Source organism: Monodon monoceros, unplaced genomic scaffold (assembly GCF_005190385.1).
Source record: "Monodon monoceros isolate NGI ecotype Baffin Bay Population unplaced genomic scaffold, NGI_Narwhal_1 Super_Scaffold_6, whole genome shotgun sequence".
NCBI lineage: Eukaryota > Metazoa > Chordata > Mammalia > Artiodactyla > Monodontidae > Monodon > Monodon monoceros.
The window spans coordinates 100,060,835-100,074,373 of record NW_021703783.1 but is presented as its reverse complement, the minus strand read 5'-3'; the positions used below and the strand labels follow the sequence as shown (position 1 = coordinate 100,074,373).

Genomic DNA, 13,539 nt, shown 5'->3' with positions numbered 1-13,539 from the left:
GACGGCGGGGAGAGGCCCCCAGGAGGAGGGCTCAGCTGAGGTTGAGGCACCAGGCCACCGCACTGACCACAGAGGTCAGGCCCGGTCCCTTGGCCTCCCACCATTCCTTGGCGTGCCCGAGGCTCAGGAGCGCCTCCCTCCATGGGGCCATGCTGCTGAGAGGGGCAGCCTCACAGCGGGGCCAGGTGCCTCTTCAAGTTCCCAGTGGCCTCTCAAGGGAGGTGTTTCCTTAGTGGGGGGAGCAGCTTGGATCTTCCCAGGGGGCTGTACCCCGCCCCACCCTGGAAGCAGCCTACCCCAACCCTGCACAGCCAGCCCCGCAAGGTAACCCTGTCCTGCTGGTAGGAGGGGCGGCTGTTGCCATGGTGACTGGAGCCAGGCTATCCTCCCCAGACTGGGGAGGAAGAGGAGGCTGGGCAGCAGATAGCCTTGGCCAGCACCCTGTCTTCCATCCACACACATCCACACTCATGGACACACGCTTACAGACACGCCCACAGAGCTGGGCGTCACAGCAGGGAGCACGGGGGGGCGGGCACTTACTCCGGGTCAGGGCCCTCATCCCCCTTGTCCCCGCATGTCAACAACAAAGGCCTCCTCAACTGGCCCCTTTCCAGCTGCCCCGGACATCCCACAGGTTTGCTCGGCCCAGCCCTGGGCCTCTCCATGCCCCTCACCCCAGGCCATGCCCCTCCATGCCCCTCACCCCAGGCCATGCCCGGAGGACCCCCGCTTGCTCCTCAACCCTGTCTGTGCTCCCGTGGTCCCCAGGTCTCCCCAGCGCCCGCCGTCAGCACACCATCATCCTGCCTCCAATCCTCCAGGGCCGCTCCAGCCGTCAGGGTCCGTCCCGGTGACTTGGCCCACAGTCACAGCTGTCCCCCCGAGCCCCATCCAGCCTCCACTCCCACTGCAGGAACCCCTGGCCCGCCGGGCCTGACCCCTCCCCAGCCCATAGGGCCTGGCTCGACAGCACCCAGCTTCACACCAGTGCCACCCCTGCCCCGACCCCAAACTGGGCTCTGGGAGCCCTGGGACCTGGCCCTGCCTGCGTGCCGCATGGAAAACCCCCCACACAGGGCCACAGCCTGGCTGAGGCGGGAGGAGCCTTCCCTCTGGCCTGCTCTCGCCTCCGTCCTGGCCTCTCACCCACCGGGGAGGGGAGTCAGCAGAGCCAAGCCAGGGTTTTGCAATGTTCCCCAAAGGCAACTGGGGTAGGGCCTGGGCTGGGGCTGGGGTGTCCCTCAGTGGGAGCTGGTGGGTGGTGGCCTGTGGGAACTCTGGTCGCCCCGCCCAGGAGACCCCAGCCTGGCCTGACTCAAGGCCAAGGCTGGCCCAAGTTCAATGGCTGCCATTCCCTCTGGGCACACCCCCTGCTGCCACCGTACAGCATTCACACCTTGAGAGCCGCCCACGGCCTGGCAATGGTCACCTGGACTCTTGGCCAAGGGGACCCCGAAAAACGAATGAGGGAGCACCCGGGCCCAACCCAGGGAAAGGCTGGGGTCCCAGTGGACGTGACCGCAAATGCAGCTGGACTGGAGTACCCAACACCGGCCTTGGGGGTGGCGGCAATGGGAGCAGTGACAACCCATTGGGGACCTGCCTGGGCTGCAGGGGTCCTCTCCTCACCCGGCTTCCGGCCCGGCACTGGGGCCAGGCCCCCGCAGGCCGTGAGCACAGCCTTGGCACTGGCCCAGCTCCCTGGCCACTTTGCTGGGGCCTCACGTCTCTCACCGCCCCCCTGCCTGGGTGTCCTCACCTGTGGGGCTCTGGCCACCCCCGTGCAGGGCTGTGCGGAGGAGCCAGTGAGACGCCTGTGGCGTGCTTCTGGGGCGCACAGTGCACGTGTGCTACACGCAGCTGTGGTGGCTCTAGCTGCTGTCCTGTGCAGAGGCCCCGGATCTCAAAGGGGGAGCCTAGGGGCTCCCTGGGATGGGGATGCCTGGGGCGGGGCCCGGCCGACTCTGGCAGCTCCACCGTCTCTGTGCTGAGACCCCAAGGAGCCCAGCCTGGATGGGACTGGGGGAGGGCCGTCCCATCTCACGCCCCCTGCTCACCCCAGAGGCCCAGTCCCCAGGGGGCTGGGGCCGGCAGGGCTGCCCCCTGCAGGGCCCCCGCGCCCCGACCCCAGAAGCAGGTGCAGCCTCTGAGCCCCGGCGGCCTCTATAGATGGTGCCCAGGCGGCTTGGGCTCCTCAGTCCCTGCTGCTGTGGCCCCAGCACGGAGGTGAGGGTGAGGCACAGAAGGGGCCTCGGAGGGTGGTCTCCAAGGAGCCGGAAGCTGGGCCGACCTGCCTGTGTCTGCCTCTGATTTGCATGCGGTGTCCTGCGCTGGGCTCCAGGAGCCATGCAGCCAGTGGGTCCCACGCCGGGGCTTCCTGGAGGAGGCCCAGTTCAGCTGAGTCTCCAAGGCCGAACCAGAATGGGGAGGGTGTGGGGGGCATTCAGCCAGGTGGGAGCCACAGAGGGTCAAGGGCTGGGGGTCAGAGCGGCGCAGCTTGCCTTGGAGACCTTGGGGCCCAGGGCCTGCGGCAGGAATGACCTTGTCTTGGGAGAGTTTCATTCAGTCCCAGGGCTGGCCAGGGCCACGCTCAGACCACGCTCAGGCCATGGAGAGACTGCCTCCTACAGATGGACCCAGGGTCTCCAGAGCACGGCCGGGAGGGCCTGGTCACAGTAAACATGGGATCAGGACGAATAACAGCCTTGGAGACACGCATTTAGTGAATATGTGCCCCTGCTCAGCACACTCACGTACCCCCCGTGCAGCCCTCAGTGGGCCCTGCTTTCACACCACGTCACACAGAGAGGGAGCGGTGGCCTGTGGGGCTGTTGTGGTAAGGAGACAGGGGCCTCAGGGGAAGGATGAGCCCGAGGGCAGTAACTGGCCCCTCCGGGAAGATAGGAGAGTGTCACTGCCAGGGCATGAACCTCGCCCAAGAATGGATCAGGCTTGGAACAAAGCAGAGCAAGACGGATGACAGTTTCTGACCAGCCTTGATCTGGCCCTTCCCTGCCAGCACCAGGCGGCGCCCACACAGCTCAGAGCCCAAAAGCCTGGGCTCCCCCTTTAATGGACCCCTCTGGGTCCCCTCCTTTAATGGTTCAGAAATAGAGAGCTAGGGGGACTTCCCTGGTGGCGCAGTGGTTAAGGATCCGCCTGCCAATGCAGGGGACATGGGTTCGAGCCCTGGCCCCGGAAGATCCCACATGCCATGGAGCAACGAAGCCCGCAAGCCACAACTACTGAGCCCGCGAGCCACAACTGCTGAAGTCCGCGCGCCCAGAGCCCGTGCTCCACAACAAGAGAAGCCACCACAATGAGAAGCCCGCGCACCGCAACGAAGAGTAGCTCCCGCTCACTGTGACTAGGGAAAGCCCGCGCGCAGCAACAAAGACCCAATGCAGCCCAAAATAAATAAATTTATTAAAAAAAAAAAAAAAGAAATGGAGAGCTAGGGAAGAGCCCCCACACACACCTGGGCATTGGCGGCCGGGGTCGGGGTGGTTAGTGGTTCCAAGGAAGATACAGTGTGGTTCAACTGCTGATGGGGCGCCGTAAGAACTGCACTGGCGAGGGCTGTCTTCACGATGCTCAGCACCCTGCCAGCACACAGCGGTGCACGAGGCTCCCTGGACCCAAGCCTCAGGCGACCCTCTCCTTCCATGCCTGCTGGGAGCAGACCCAGGCCTGCGGGCAGCAGCCAGACCCCAATGGCCATAGCCTGGATGTGCAGCCGGGCCAGGGCAGGGGGCAAGCCTGCCAGACAGGCCCCAGGAGACCTGTGTGGTCTTCCAGACTCTCCCCACTGCAGCACTGGCTGTAGGGACCCAGGCTGGCACCCCCAGCGCCAGCCTGTGTAGGGAAGCAAGACGCCCCTGGGCATGTGGATCCAGGACGCAGGAGGGGCAGAGTGCTGCCCACTGGGGAATGTCAACGTTCAGGAGTTGCTGCCCAGGCCTGTGGGGGATGATGGGGAGAGTCTGGTGACCCTGAACCCTGAAGGCTGGAGGCCCTTCCTGGCTCATCGTGAAGTCCTGGTATGGGGGGCGCGTTAAGAGCAGCTAAAGGAAGGGGGTTCAGGGCTGCTGGAGCTCTGGAGCCGCCCCCTGAGTTTAGGCTCCAGCACGGACTGGGGAAGTCCGAGGGCCCACTGAAGCCCTGGGGGTGGCCTGTCCCCGTCTCTGCTCAGGGCTCCCTGGCATCCTTATCCAGGGCCCCGAGCTGGCCTGGGCACAGCATCCCGTTCAGAAGAAGTGGCCAGGCTGGTTTCCAACCTCAGGCCACTTGCCGCTTCCCAGGAAGTGACGGCTCGGGGGGGAGCTCGAGAGCTGCGTGGCCTCGGGACGCCCCCAACTCTTGCCCGGCTCATCCCTAAATGCCCCATACTCACTCCCACCAGCTTCCTGGAGGAGGTGGTGGTGCCGTGGGTGCTCCACGGAGCACCAGGAGCCAGGAGGAGCTCCCCGTGGCTGATCGGCGGGGTCAGGGCCCAGGTAGCAGCCCACCCGTGCGGACACGCAGTGGGCCCCTTGGTGCACGTGTCCCTCTGGCTTGCAGCACCGGCCCCCTCTGCCCCCGGGGCCACCCCCTCCGGAGGAAGGAGACCAGTGGGCTGCGGCAGGGTGTGGCCAGGGGCTGGGGACTCCGGACCCACTGTCCGGACAGGAGCCCAAAGTCCAGGAGAGGCCCGCCCCGCCCTGACCGCCGCAGTGGGGCTGAGGGCAGGGCCTCAAAGCCCCTGCAGACCTGCCCATTGCAGGGACGGGTGCTCTACCCCAGGACCCAGGGCCATCTCCCCTCGGGGCAGTGGGCGCCCAGCTCCCTAGAAGACCTGGTGGAGGGGGCAGGAGACAGCAGTGGGAGCGGTGGGGCGGGGACACCACAGGGAGGGGTGGGCACGTTCCTGGGCCACCAGTGGGCCTCGCCTGCCTCAGGGCCATGGAGCCAGTGGGCAGGGCTGCTGAGTCACCCCAGAGAGCCGGGAAGAATGGAAAGAATTCTGCACTTTTACTCTCTGGCTAGGCTCCCCACCCCCACAAAATTCCCCATCCCAGGCCACCAGCCTCCCCCGCTTCCTGCTGCCCTGGGCAGGCCTGGCTCCCTGCCTGACCCTGACCTCGGGCAGCGTTGGCGTCCTGCCAGCTGGGGCCCTGCTGGGCTGGGGTATTCGGTGGACAGGACGCCCACCTGGCCCAGAGAGGGCCCCATACCAGCACCCTCTGCCTCCTTTTGGGGGCCTGGCCTCCCAGGGTCTGAGTGGGCTCAGGAACGGGGTCCTGGGTCAGGCGGCCCCCTGGGGGGGGCTGGGACCGGGGGGTGGGGGGTTCCAGGCAGAGCCCAGCTTAGTATTTGTAAAATGGGGCCTTTGGTCACTCCCCAGCACTGCTGGTGGGGGACGTGATGGGGGGCTGCAGGTGTCTCCACCCCAGCTGGGCCGAGGAGCCTCTGCCCTTGCCCTTCCTGAACCTGTGCCGACTGCCTCCCTCCTACCTCCCAGCTGGGGCCTATGGGGACCCAAGCGACGCCCCATTCTAGCCCTCTGCTCCTCACCACCAGCTCTGTCTCCGCCACCCCCATCTTGGCGGCCCCGCGTGGCTCTCTGGCGGCCTGGCAACCAGGGAGCCGCTGACTCGCGGTTTCGGGGACACACCTGTGCAGGGTTTCGACCCCGCCCTGGGGCCACACGCAGGTGGGCAAGTCAGCTGCACGGGCAGCAGGAGAGCGAGCGGACCCAGGGCCCCCACCGCTGCCCTGGCCCTGGTATCCATCCTGCCCCACCCGGCCCCCACCCCAGCCCCCAGGCCTGGCCACTTCTCCAGTCCCTCCGAAGCAGCATCTGGAGACTGCTTCTGCGAACACACCACTCCCCACTGAAAACCCTTCCAGGGCTCCCTCTTGCCTGTGGAGAAGAAGCAGAGCCGCTGGCCTCAGTCCTCTCAGCTGTAGGATGGGTATTCAGGGAGCAGCAGCTGCCCCTGGTAGGACTGCGGGGGGCAGGTGCGGGGAGGCACCTGGGCCATGGGCAGGTGGTGGCACCTCGAAGCCCCGTGCGACCTGCTCCTGCCTCTCCCACCTCTGGTGGCATGGAACCCCTCTGCCAGCCGCCCTTCACTTCCGGGCGTGGATGCGCGCTGGTCCCCGTGCCGCCCTGGGCCCCCTGGCTGGCTCAGGCTGGGCAAGCCTCAAAGTGTCTGCCGTACTGACTGCAGCTCAGGCCTGGGGGGCTTCGGTCCGGCTCCTGGATCCCAGGTACTGGCACCCTTCCTAAAGCAGAGGCCTGTCATGCGGGGGAGCAGGGGCAGGACATGGAGGGGGTGGCGCGGGGAGCCTGTCCCGCCAGGACCTGCCCACACGGGCTCTGAGGGCAGAGCCGGGCCATGTGGTCGTCCTCTTGGTCCTCATTTACAGGTGGGGAAACTGAGGTTCGGGGACGCAAGTGGCTGGCCAGGCCCCAAGTACCAGCTGAGGTTGGGCAATGCTGCCCTGCTCACAGGCTAGAAAACCAAGGCTAGGGGTCACCAGGACAGGGGCTGGGGGGACAGGCAGGGGAGCTGGATGGGCGACCCAGAGCCTAAGGCCGGGCTTGGGCTCACCCAGGGCCAGAGGCCGGGCAGGAGGTGCTGGGGCATCTTCGTAGGCTGGCCCCATGCCAGTCCTTGTGTAAGATCTTGGGGTCAAGGAGGTGGGGAGGGGTGGCCAGGGCAGAGAGATGGCACCGGCCAGGGCGAGAGTGTCTGGAGTTGTCGAGTCTTGGAGTCGGCGAGGACTGCTGGGCACAGTGCCCGCGGGAAGGAGCCCACGGTGGGGGCAGGAGAGCAGGCTGGGCTGAGCAGTGGCCAGGGGGCCTCGGCGGAGGGTCTGCCCTCCTGCAATCCCACCTGCCGGGACACTGGGGAGCCCAGCAGAGGTGACCCGCCTGCCTGCCTGGGCCCCGAGCCCCTGGGGGAGGCAGGTTGGGGCCAGCATCAGCTGGCCTGGTGGCTGGTGCCCTGGCACGTGGAGCAGGGCCGCCCATCTGAGCAGCACATGGAGCCCGGCCCTGCCCTCAGTGTGAGTTCAAGGGCTCTGGAGGGCACTGGCCAGACTGCCCTTGGGCCGAGGGGGGGGGGGGCAGAGCTGGGTCTCGGCCCCGCCCGGTAGCCAGGCCCCAGGCCAAATCTGGCCTCCCGGTGTCTCTGAGTCGTGAACAGGAGAGGAGTGGATGCTGCCTGCCCATCCCCCCCCCCCCCCCCCCCCGCTGGGCTGGTGCCCTGAGGTGCTACCCATGACGCAGGCTGTGGCCTCTGTTCCACCTGCCTCCTGGCTGGGCTCCAGTCCACATACACACGTGTACGCACACACACACACACCTGGAAAGACCAGTTCCACAGGCCGGCTCTTGGCCTGTGTAGGCCAGGCCTGCTCAGACACTGCCCTACCCACCCCCCCCCACCCCCGGCCCCAGCCTCGGTTTCCCCACCTGTGAGCTGGGCAGTCCTGCCCACCTGAGGTCCTTGCTAGGCTGGGCGCACAGAGGGGCCTCACGGTCGGGGGTGGGGGTGGGGAGCGGGAAGAGGCCCCCCCCACCTTCCCCCACCCCCCGGGGCCCTTCCAGGTGGTTGGTACGCACCAGCTGTGCCCCGGAGCTGTGCCCCGGAGCTCTCCACCGCGTCAGCACTCAGCCAGCGGCCGGGCCGGGGCTTCTGCAGGGCCGGGACTCCCGGGAGGCGCCTGAAGGTGATTCCTCAGTTCCTCAGTGGGCGGAGGACTCATCAACGACACAGCTCAGACTGGCCCGCACCCCACTCTGTGCCCCATGCTCCCCTGCGGTTGATGGTGACACCCACCCCTCTCTGTCGCTGGAGCCATCCGGGCCATCCCCACCCGTGGGTGCCCCTCTCGACCTCTTAGGACTTCCTGCGTTGTGGCTTCGGCTTGTCCGAGGGGCGCCCAGGAGAGCGCTCTGCGTGAGCCCCTAAGCCAGCCTGTGGGGCTGGAGAGGTGCGATGGGGCGGTGCGCAAGCGGGGTTGGGGGAGAGGGGGCGCCAGAAGCGTGCGCAAGCGCTGCTGGGATATCTGTGAGCCCGTGTGCCTGCGAGCAGGATGGCGAGTGCGAAGATGCCTGTGGTCCCCTGTGTCCTGACCTGGGTGGGCCCACGTGGGTGCTGAGTCAGGATCTGGAAGGGCCCACGTGGACCAGTGTGGACCCTTGTGCCCTGACCAGTGGTCATGTCCTTCATGACCTGCAGCCCTGAGGGCCCTCTCCTCTGGAAAGTCCAGCAGCCTGGCCGCCCAGGAACTCGGGACCGTCACCCACAGGCTTCATGTCCAGGCCACACCATGGCACCGGGCAGAAGTGTGGCCCACGGAACAGAGGGCCCCGGCGCCAGCCCTGGCAGCCAGCGCCCAGGGCCTGCACCTGCCCCCAAGACGCGGACCCAACCCCAGCATCCTGCGACCCATCCTGCCTCCAGGCCATCCTCCCAGCGGCCCCCAGCAGGAAGCCAACCCCCTGCAGCCCGAGGGGCTCTGCTCTCTGGACCTTCTCCCAGGCCTGGGGTGGCTGGTGGGGAGGGTCTCCTGCCCTGGGGAACGTCCAGTCCGGGTGGCGGGAGGGGACGAGGGGGAGCAGGGCCAGAAATCCTGATCTGTGAGGCTGGGGAGTCCCGGGCCGGAGGACTACGGGGGAGACCTGCAGGGCGGTGCGGTCGAAGGGCAGTCGGGGGGCGCATGTCGAGGGGTATAAAGGTCGGTGGGCAGTGCGGGCGTTGGGGGGCGGCTGGGGCCCGGGGACAGCAGGGGACAGGGCTAGAGGCGGGGCAGGACGCACGGGGCGGAGCAAGGGGGGCTGGGGCGGGGTCGAGGGGCGGCGGGGGTGGGGGAAAGGCCAGAGGGAGGCGAGGGGGCCCTGGGGGGCGGGGGAGCTGGGTTTTGGGGTGGGGCCGGAGCAGCGGGAAGTGGGGGTCGCGGCGGGGGCGCCCGGGAACACAACGGGCGCTTGTGTGCCGATGCGGCAGCCGGCGCCCTGAGCGGACACCGCCCTGTTCCGGGCGCACACCGTGTCCTGGGCCGGGCGGCCGCGGCGCCGGGCCAGCGGGGAGGGCGCAGCAGGGCTGGGCACGCGCGGCGGCTGGAGCGTCCCGCCCGCCGGGCTCCCCGCGGCTCCACTGCGGCGGCTCCACTGAGGCCGCCCCACCAGGCCCTCCGGCTCCTCTCTCAGGGGGTGGCCGTGGCCTGTGTCCCTCAGCCCGTGTCCCAGGGCCTGGCCATCCTGGCTCCGTGTGGCAACTGGGCTCAGAGGCCAACCGACCCGGCACAGGGCCCAGCCCAGGTCTGGCGGGCTCGCCCGGCCACTGGGGTCTGCACCCCGGACTGGCGGGCGGGAGTGGGGGGCGGGGCTTACATGCCCTGTGGGGAGACGGCCCTGCAGGCTCCGCTGGGAGGGCATGTGGGCTGCATCCTGGACCTGCAGGGGGGCGGGGGTAGGCACAGAGCCGAGCGCCCTCGCTCTTGCTTCACAGCCCCAGAGGCAGCTGAGAAAAGAGGAGGCCTGGCCCTCCTAGGCCTTCAGCCATGTTCCGGGAAGCCAGGAGGGAGGGTAGCTGCGCAAGGGTGGAGCCGGCATTGGGCAGAGGGGGTGAGATCTCAGGCCAGTGTGGGTCTGCGGCTGAGGCCCTTCTGCCACGCCCCAACTCCCACCCGCTGCAGGCGAGCGGCTGCAGGACCCAACAGAGCCCAGCAGGGGTCCTGTCTCGATCTCAGGCCCCACCCTAGACAGGCAACAGCTCTCTAGCTCCCTTGGGGAGGCCCCAGGAGAGGGCATTTGCATGACAAATGGGTTCCCTGGAAGGCTGCTGGGCCCTGGAAGCTGGCGCTCCTGTGTGTGTGTGCGTGTATGTGTCTGTGCCTGTGTGTCTACGTGTGTGTGTCTGCGGACGGCAGGCCTGACCGCGCTCCGCATGGGCTCCCAGCACCCTCCTGCATTAGGGTGCACAGCTCGGCCGTCCTCGCAGGCCTGCTCACGGAGGCAGCCCCCATCTGGGCCACAGAGCCGGGGCCTAGCCGCAGTGGGCTCAGAAGTTTCCCGTCAGTTAGGAAGACCTCACCCAGGCCCCGTGTCCCTATACCCTGGTGGTGGTCCCGCAGCTCGGCAGGACAGCCCACGTCTGCTGTCGGGCCTACAGGGCTGTGAGGCCGGCGAGGGGGATTCTGAGCAGATGCCCAGGGCTTCCTCCCAGATTCTTGGTCCCCAGCTTCTGGGACGGGCTCGAGGGGGCCAGACCTGGCCAGGTTGGGTAAGGGGAGGTTGGAAGGTGGGGGGAGCATGGGCAGGGGGGTGGCAGGGCGTGGGGAGACCAAGGTGGGGATGAACCGAGGAACCGGTGATGGTGCCAAGGAACAGGCGAAGGTCAGCCTGGGTCAGACTGGACCGGGGGGTGTCTGGCTGCGGGGAGCGTGGTTAAATGGGGCTCGCCAGGACCCTCGGGGAGGGCAGGCCTGGCTGTGTTCTGGGGAGGCTGGGCTTGCACTTAGGGTCCAGAGTCTCCTGCTCTCTAAACTCTGTTATTCTGCAGGCCCTCTGGGAGACGTTCAAAAAAGGAAAAGAAGGAACCGTGAAACCTCGCAGAGTCAGGTGCCCAGCATGCCACAGGCATGAACATTTAAGATGCAGAGGGGCTTCCCTGGTGGTGCAGTGGTTAAGAATCCTCCTGCCAATGCAGGGGACACGGGTTTGAGCCCTGGTCCGGGGAGATCCCACATGCCGCGGAGCAACTAAGCCCGTGCGCCACAGCTGCTGAGCCTGTGCTCTAGAGCCCACGAGCCACAACTACTGAGCCCGCGAGCCACAACTACTGAAGCCTGCGCACCTAGAGCTCGTGTTCTGCAACAAGAGAAGCCAGCATGATGAGAAGCCCGTGCACCGCAACAAAGAGTAGCCCCCGCTCGCCGCAACTAGAGAAAGCCCGCGCGCAGCAACGAAGACCCAACGCAGCCAAATAAATAAATAACTAAATAAATAAGCTAGGAAATATTACTAAAAAAAAAAAGAATTCCTTTCCTTTTAAAGGCTGAGTAATATTCCACTGTGTGTAGAGACCACATTTTTTTTAATCCCTCCATCCATTGATGAACACATGGGCTTCTCCTGTCTTTGTCTGTTGTGAAGGATGCTGCCATGAGCACGGGTGTGCAAGGGTTTGTCAGAGACCCTTGCTTTCAGATCTCTGAAAACAGAATCCTGGGTCGTGTGGGACTCAAGCCCATCCTGAGGAACGTCCGTGGTGTTTTCCACGCGGCTGCACCATTTTACAATCCCGTCAGCTGTGTGCACGAGGGTACCATTTTACTACAGGCTGCCAACACTTGGTACTTTCCGTTTCTTTGGTGGCAGCCATCCTGGTGGGCGTGATGTGGCATCTCAGGGGGGTCTTGATCTGCAGTCGCCCCAGGTTGTCACTGCCCGACACCCTCTCCCTGTCTTCACTGTCCTTCTCGCCCAGCTCAGAGCCCTGGACCCCCTGAACGCCCCCTTTCCCCCTCAGCCCTTCTCATGCCACTACCCCCGACTCAGGGCAGCCGGATGTGGCTGGAGAAACACCCTCCCCACTGCCCTCCCCTTCTACTCCATCTCCCCCCCTCCCAAACCCTGACCCCTCTTGTCCTCTGCACCCCTCCCGCCCGCCCTGCGAGCCCCTCACAGGCCCCTCCGTCCCCCACCATCAGTCCCCCCCCCCCACCGTGTCCGACAGAGACCTGTGTGGCTTCCACCTCATCCGACAGCCTCTCTGGACCTCCCTCCTGCTGCGCGGGGTGGGCACTGCCCCCTCACCCGGACACCCTGGTGTCTCCTCTCACACCCGCAGCTGGCTCCACCTTCAACATCATCTTTTGTTGTGTCTCGAGTTACCTCAAACCCTAATGGCCTACAACAACACAGGTTTATTGTCTTATGGCTCCTGTGGGTCTGGAATCCAGGCGTGGCCGTTCCCTCGTGCTGAGCAGGGCTGCGGTCTCATGGGGAGGCTCGACCATGAAGGCATCGGTGTGGCCGGACCAGGTCCTCACCAGCGGCGCCGCCCTCAGCTCCACATATGTGGGCCCCTCCATGGAGTGACTGTCAGAGCCTTAGGAGCCAGCCGCCGGGTCCATGCTGGATGGGAGGGGACAGCACAGGGCAGGAGACCGGGAGGCCGGGATCCAGAATCTGCCTGGCGCTCACCACCCACCCCCGGTCCTTGTCACCATCCCGTGTCGCCTGGATTACCCCAGTGCCCCTCCCCACTGGCCTCCCCGCCTCCACCCCAGCAGGACAGCCAGGGTGCCTGCGATGACTGAGTCACTGTCCTGCCACTGCTCTGCCCCCAGTCCTCCCAGGGGCCGCTCCACCCCAGCTCCACCTCTGGCTGAAGCCCCTGGCAGCTCCGAAGAAGTGGCCGGTGCTGGGGGGAGGACGGTGCAGCCCCGCAGGATTCCAGCGGGGTATCTTGTAGGGCGGACACAGGGTCTGCATTGACGTTGGTGCCTGGAAACCTGAAGAGTGTCGCGGCCCATTAGAGCAGGGGCACGTGGGGCCCTAGTTAGGGCAGGAGACCCACGGACCACAGTGGCCATTACCTCAGCCCCTGAACGTATAACCGGGGGGACATCCGTCCAGCTGGGGCGACCCCTGAACTAGATTCTCAGCCTGTGAGGGAAGGGCTCTCGTGGCGGGGACAGCCAGGTGGAAACTTCACCCCAGCCAAGACGGTAAACAGTGCCACATTCCGGGGACGTGATGTGGCAGAGCCCAGGGCCACCCTGCAGCCCTGAAGTGCAGGTGGTCCCCACCCCAGTCCCATCCAGTCACCACGCTGGCCCTAACCCTAACTCCTGGCAGAGACTGGACGGCTGCAGACGGCCAAGGAGCTGGGGAGGCCAGGGCAGTCAGTAGCCTCTGGTGGAGGCGCATCGCCCCTGATTTGGTGAACGTGTTCTTTGCTGTCCCCATGGAGAAAGAGGACCAGGCACAGCTGTCACGAAGGACTGGCCGTGTGTGCGCTCCAGGCCTGTTCCAGGGCTGTGTCAAGGCTCCTGCGTTGGTATAATAAGGTCCTGGGACGGGGAACCCTCAGAAAGTCGCACTGTCCCCACGGTGGGAGAGTCACAGCACGGCCCTAGGCTCTGGAGCACAGCCCGCCACCCACAATGGGACCTGGGCGGTGCTGTGCCAGGGTCCACGAACGGGAGCACAAGTGGCCACTCCCGGTGTCGTCTCCCCACCCCCATGTCTATGCTCCTGTCCCCGCAGCTCCAGGCTCTGCAGGTCAGAGATCCTGGTGCCCAAGGAGGCCCAGTCTCTCCAGGGCGCGCAGCGAGGAACACAACCGAGCTGCCCAAGAGCAGCAGGTGAGCCGGCGGCCACCTCGTTGGAGGAGGCGGGCCCCAACCGGCGGGAGGTGGGGCTGCTTTCACCCCCGCCCCGGAGGAGGCGGGCCCTGACCGGCGGGAGGTGGGGCTGCTTTCACCCCCGCCCCGGAGGAGGCGGGCCCTGACCGGCGGGAGGTGGGGCTGCTT

At 66.5% G+C, this 13,539-nt stretch overlaps 1 long non-coding RNA gene across 2 annotated transcripts; it reads right to left on the bottom strand.

Annotated features, from left to right (window-relative positions):
- Positions 1–11,805: 11,805 nt before the first annotated feature.
- On the bottom strand, positions 11,806–13,375 carry LOC114885676. Of its 2 annotated transcripts, XR_003791160.1 has the most exons (4): positions 12,848–13,375; positions 12,601–12,670; positions 12,384–12,516; positions 11,806–12,136 (listed from the first exon to the last, which is right to left on the bottom strand). It is a non-coding gene; the product is annotated as an uncharacterized LOC114885676 (long non-coding RNA). The 2 variants fall into 2 exon arrangements; XR_003791159.1 differs by having other exon boundaries at positions 12,601–13,375.
- Between the last annotated feature and the right edge of the window lie 164 nt (positions 13,376–13,539).